This window comes from Etheostoma spectabile, chromosome 15, assembly GCF_008692095.1.
Source record: "Etheostoma spectabile isolate EspeVRDwgs_2016 chromosome 15, UIUC_Espe_1.0, whole genome shotgun sequence".
Classification (NCBI taxonomy): Eukaryota; Metazoa; Chordata; class Actinopteri; order Perciformes; family Percidae; genus Etheostoma; species Etheostoma spectabile.
This window is the reverse complement of record NC_045747.1, coordinates 29735766-29742251: the sequence shown is the minus strand read 5'-3', so window position 1 is coordinate 29742251 and position 6486 is coordinate 29735766. Positions and strand designations below refer to the sequence as shown.

The 6486-nt window shown below is 41.2% G+C and overlaps 1 protein-coding gene across 1 annotated transcript in view; it reads right to left on the bottom strand.

The window, feature by feature from the left end:
• Positions 1-3943, bottom strand: part of prr15la (proline rich 15 like a) — a 9822-nt gene extending 5879 nt beyond the window's left edge. Inside the window, exons 1-2 of the mRNA XM_032538245.1 lie at positions 3827-3943; positions 3598-3692 (exon numbers count right to left, since the gene is read on the bottom strand). The gene's annotated coding sequence lies outside the window, so the exon portion shown is untranslated. The remainder of the gene's footprint in view (positions 1-3597; positions 3693-3826) is intronic.
• Between the last annotated feature and the right edge of the window lie 2543 nt (positions 3944-6486).

Below are 6486 nucleotides of genomic sequence, written 5' to 3'. Positions count from 1 at the left end.
GACTACTGGAATATGTAGAATATGTGTAGACTACTAGAATATGTAGAATATGTATAGACTACTGCACCAGAAATGTTCAAAACTCCTGCATCCACTAGATTAAAATGAAATAGGCCAAATGCACCAGCACTTTCATACACAGTGAACATGAGAATGGACATGCATAGGGAGGATTAAAGCTGTTTAAAGCCAAACTGCATGTTCACTAAACAGCAGACCCCTGAGTATTACATTCACAGCCAGCTGGTTGAATTCTTCACTGGCTTACAGGTGAACATGTGCTTCAGTAATGAAACATGGACTGCTTCCTGTCCCACACTCAATGGTCAGATTTTAGTATAGAACCTGGTTGGGATACAGTGCCCTGCTTGCATCTTTGAGAAAAGTAAGTCATATAACTTATGTTGTCAGTTCATTTAAGCCTGTTGTTGTATTGGTCTATAGTGCAAATTTAAAAGTAAGTTAGCTAGGGATTCTGTTGTTTGTGTTCTTCTCCTGTTACCTAGGTTACACCTGGCTGTTGATTCGATATAATGGCGATTGTTGAATGCCCTCGCCCGTGTTTGCATTTTGGATGCATTATTTACATGCTAAAGTTACTATGCATTAAGATAATGTAATTAAATGTGGGTTTATTGTCATTTGCTAGCATACAGTATATACAATTCCTATGCGTTGTGTATGGTAGCCTTTACTATATTATAGTTTTCTTTGCAAAACCACACACACACACACACACACACACACATACACACACACACACACACACACACACAGCCACAGCAGAGCCCCGCCCATGTTTGTACTGTTGCTCGGTTGTAATAAAGCATCAACAGAGAGAAGTTGTCTCCGTCTGTGTGTTAACAGACACACCTGGGGCCAAGTTGGAACCAAAATCGTCTTTAAATCCAGTCCTAATCCAGTCCTCACTAACAAGTTTCAAATGATTTCACTGGAGTTATCGTTATCATTGTTCACATCATCAATACCAAATTAAATCTAATTGGATGGGAATGTACACATAATTCTCACAGAATCCCAACTGAATTCATATCTTGCTACTTAGTCAGAATCTTATTAACGTGGAGTCCCAGTCTCTGTCACATTAATCATACATGGGATGTTTTAGGCCTATTGACAGACATCCATTTAAAATGTAGCCAATGGCATATGAAGAGTCTTTTTTCCATGTCCACTGAAGTTTCTCAAAGAAGAAGTTGAATCAGTACTTCTACTTTTACCAGAGCATTTTTTAACACAAGTATCTGTACTTCTACTTGAGTACGGGAAGTGAGTACTTTTGCCATCTCTGTCTGCTTGATAGTATCACATCTCCTGCCACTTGGAAAGCCTGCCATATCCTGCCATAACATTATTTGTATAAACATTTATTAAACTGAGATACTGAAATGAAACATTTTTCCTCTAGAGAAATGCTAATTATCAAGACAAAACCCCTAAAGTCCTGCCATACTGGCAGCACAGTTGGGTTCATGAAAAGATCGTGGGTGTGGTTATAAAATGAACGTGTTGTTGGCCCATCCATCACCCCAACCAACCAGACCCCTGTGCGGAATTTCTGGCTTTAATACTACTAGTTTAGTGTCTCTGCCCGAGTCCGAGGGTCAGGTCGATATTTTCCGGGCCTTTTATCAAGCATTTATTAGCCTAATTCAGTGGGGAGAAAGCCATGCCTCTCCAGCTTTTCATAGCTGTGGGTGTAGGCCTGTGTCCTGCACTGGCTTGAGTGTGAGGTGCTACATCGTGTCTTCCCCATCTGTAGCGCAATTGTTGGCCTGTGTGTCAGCATGCAGACCCTGGGGCAAAGGTATTAATTAGATGACCGAGACAAGAAAGTGTCCTATATGGGTCCATGGCTTTGATTATGTTGCTGCCCACACTATTAGGCTGAGGGAGCTAAGGTGGATTTTTTTCTTTATTCTGATCCATTTGTGATCCATTCCATTCTGAATAAACAAACAACGCAGTTTACATGCTTCATCCTTGTTGCATTATTCATTAAGATATTACTGTAGTTAAAACAACTCAGAATTGTAGTTGAGAAAGTCAGTTTTGATGGCTCATGGTTTGAAAAATTGTGTTGTTTATAGTGGGCTCGGGCTCATAATTACAATTAATGTGTCGGGCCGGGTTTGGACACAACGTGCACAGGCTTGGGTAGGGTCGGGCTTGGTTTTTTAGGCCCGATCTAAGCTTTACCGTTAATTTCACGTCATCTTAAAACGCTGCTGCGCTACGGCTCTGCCTGGTGCGCTGAGAGACACAGCCCAAGCTTCAATATTTTACAAGTCGGGAGCGAGAACTGGTTGATTTTGGAGGATACAATGGTCCTGCATTAAAGTTCGAATATTGTAAAAAGTGAGATTTCCATGTACTTTTGATCACATAGCATGTGTATACATAAATGCCGTGAAAGTATCAGGAACTGTGCCTCTAAACGGGCTGTCTACCTTCCTTAAGGTTTGCGATGTCACTATAAATAGATAGAAAGTGGAGCTACAATGCAGTTACAGTCATTCCCCGGCTGCAGTGACAGTGCAGAGACTCATAGAACGCAGATGTGGAATTTTCGAAAACACTGACCAATTACAGTCTTTTACAGTAGACTGTTTTTTTTTTCGGCAGGCGAGCTTAAAGAGACTGGCGGTAAAACGGAGCATTTCAGACAGATATTCAGACAGACATCCATCCATCCATCTTCATCCGCTTATCCGGTATTGGGTCGCGGGGGCGGCAACTCCAGCAGGGGACCCCAAACTTCCCTTTCCCGAGCCATGTGTGCCATGTGCATGTACGACAGCTAGTGTTTCCCCCCCCACACAACCTTTCTTCAAAGCCTCACCAGTCATAATGTACACATTTACATTAATGAAGATGACATTTTCATTGTGCATTGAATGTATGTAGGTGAGCTATGTACAGTAAGCTCAGTACAATGTCACAGCATTGTCACTGGCCGTTCTTTTTGAGGGGCAAGCAGAAGTCCCAGTTTCAGAGTTCATTCGTTCCTGTTCAGTAATCAGCTGCCAGGCTGTCTCGACTAAAGTCACTCTTTGAAGTCCTCGTTCAAACCAATGATTCCCACTCCTTCGCTGGTTGTCCCACTTTCTATGTTTTAGTTACGTAGCAGGCAGCGTGAGCAGTACCCTACAATAATGTAGGTGTGGGTAGTATGGGTGGGAAAGGTCTGACAGGAGTACGTTTTGACAGGCTGACCCTAATAAACACTAACAAAAACTTTGCTTAAAATGAGTTATTTGTTCATTTTTGCTATTCACTAGATCACTACAAGTTAGCGGCTAACACACAAGCCAGCCTGAATGTGGTAATTCAGTCACTGTGGCAGCAGCTGACCAAAGCTTCTTTCTAATACTGTCTTATACTGCAGCTGAACAACAGCCATTTCTGGATGAAAAATGACTGAATCTTGTGAAATAATGACTAATAATGAAAATCATTGCTGACACACATTCTGTGATGGCATGTAAAGTTTGTTCTGTGTGCGGCGCTGGAGAAGGAACACAGAATGTCCAAATGGACTTGTATTGAAGATGTGCTATCATAAATACTACTCACCTCTTGAAACAGATGTCTCTTTCCAGCTGTGGTTGACTTCAACAGGTTTCGGGATCAATTTCCAGCCTCTTCACTCCAATCCGCATGAATTCAGCCTTCTATCCACAAAAAGGCTTTGGGAAACTTCAGCTTCCACTGCCCTGTTGGCCTCTGTTATACTTCTGTCTATGCAAATGTAGCACTTGGAGAGCTCTGTGCTAATATGGGGCCAGTTAATAATAAATCTCACCTGGTGGTTTTTAATCCCTATTTCTTCTCTAGAGGGGAGTCCATAATCCATTCCTTATCCAGAACTACAACCAGAAGTGAGGTTACATCTGAAGTGAGTGTGTTTTAAGCAGTCAGACCAATAGTAGTTTCCCAAAGGTAGCAATAACAAATCCCATTAAATACAAGAAGTGAGAGCTAAGATGAGTTGTAGATAGTTCACAGCACGACTACCGTCCCTCTGGTTTGTCACTTATTCTAGTCCTCTCGAGTTTCCTGTCCACATCCACTCCTCTGTTCTCCTAGGTGCTGAGTTACAGGTGCTGTGGTTGGCCCCTCCCACTTACACACACACACACACACACACACACACACACACACACACACACACACACACACACACACACACACACAAACCTTAACTCACAATATTGACCACAATCTATACCTTTAACTCTCATGTTGTCCTGGGGTCAAATTTGACCCGTTTCCATGTTTTTTTTTTCACATCAGAAATATGGGAGGTCAAAAATGTCAAACAAGGCAACATTGGGGAAAAAAAGCATAAAAAATATTGGAAAGGTGACGAAAACTACGAAAAAAACCACTAGAAGTAAGCGTCAAAAACGTTGGAAAAACAGGCTAAAATGTCAAAAAAGTGACAAAACGGCGATAAAAGGGACAAAAAATGTTGAAAAAACCCCAAAAACATAGTACTTTTTTTTTTGAAAAGCAACAAAACATTGAGATAGGGACAAACGTGTGTTTTTCATGTTGAGGGAAAGACAACACAAGGGTTGAATAACCTTTACCTCAATACAGATGTAATCTATGCCTAAAGTGGCACCCTTTAACCTGACTATCATCAAAATGAGGCCTTTTGATTATTTCTATGGTCATAAACCAGGTTATCTTCTTTTCTAATAATTTTCTAAAAAAGGATAATAGGGATCACTCAGGTGTAACAGAGCTGATTACTCATCAATTAGTCTAAGTTGTCTTGTTTGCACCTTAGTTTGATTGCATGCTGTGTTATGATTATATGCCACTAAAGTCCCACAGTGTATCATATGCAAAGCTGCCTGTTTGCACTAGGAAAGACAAAGTCTCCTGAAGGAAGCTCTGTTTTACTTGAGGACCGAGCAGAAGTCCACATAGATTTTTTTTCTACCAATAAATTGTTGATTTTTAAAGTAGCTTGGGTTTTGGAAAAGAAAAACAGGATAGTCAGGTTTAGGGAAAGACAATGGCTAGAGAACGGGATTTAATCCCGTGCAAATCGGCCTTGTCCATAATTTGTCATGTCAAAATTCCACACAGGGAGGAAATGTGAGAATGGTGGTCCAGTGTGAATTGGCATCTCGGTAACTCGTGGTCAAATCAGTGTTGTACAAGAAGGGGATAATGGGGATAATGTCAATAAAGTTGAGTAAATGTATCAAATGCAGATGTGGGGAGCAATTTCTAAATCACATAAATAATAATAGTCCCCTGGAAGGTCTTAATCCCAGATCGGTTTTCACTTTATCTAGCCTTTTGCCTCACTTGTGGTCCTAATTTTTATGTATGTATTCAAGTGCTAACCCTAAACCTTAACTCTTAATGTGAAATGTTTTCCATTGGGGCAGTAAAATAACACACATTCAGGCATTCCCATGTTCAACACAACAGATTTAACACGAACAAACTAAAACCGGTTTCAGTTTTTGGTAGTTCATGTTCTTTTCACTGTAATTCTGTGGATAATTTGAAGAAAATAGTCTCCACAAACACTATTTCAATCCACTATTTATACATGTATATTTTCTCTCTTCATCATTCTCGTTTCTGAGTATCACAAAGGAATCCACCTGGGATTTTCCAGCTGTAAATGAATGGTAGTGCGGCTGCTGAACAGGTTGCTCTCTGTTCAGTACTGCATGTGTTCATATCTGCATCAGGAAGTAGGACACAAGTTAATCAGTAACCAAGTTATAATCTTAAACATGATCACACACACACACACACACACACACACACACACACACACACACACACACACGGTGTGGTTGCACTGAGGCAGAACCAGCAGCTCCGGAGAGGAGTCAACCCCGCACAGAGTATCATCGACTGCACCCTCCCCCCACAAGGAGGACATCCAGAGACTGCACTCCTCCTGCCTACCCCCTGATGACCTGCTGCCCTCTGGCACGCGCTGCAGGTCAATCAGGACCAGGACAAATAGACCCAGGAACAGCTTCTATCCTCAAGCCATCACCACACTGAACACACACACTCCCCCCGCACACACATTCACACCTTTGCATACGGTCCATGTGCAATAACCAGTGCTTTTAGTGTGTATGTTTCTTTCTATTTACGATTGTATTGTTTTGCTATTTATTTCTTGTCTTTTTAGATTTACGTTTACTGGGGGAAATGCTGCTAAGAATTTGGAATTTGGATTTTGACACACACACACACACACACACACTATCTATCTACTCTGGGTGATCTGGCCAACTAACTGGCCTGTGGTAAATTACTGCAAAAGATAATTTGGCTTCTTGTTTGTTTTAGCCCACACAGTTTGCAAACAGCTATTTTAATTTTAATGCCAATGTCTCCTGTTTGTTTATTATATCTAAAAGCCCTTATAGCGACAGGCGTATGGAAATTAGCAATAGCTATAAATACTGTGAT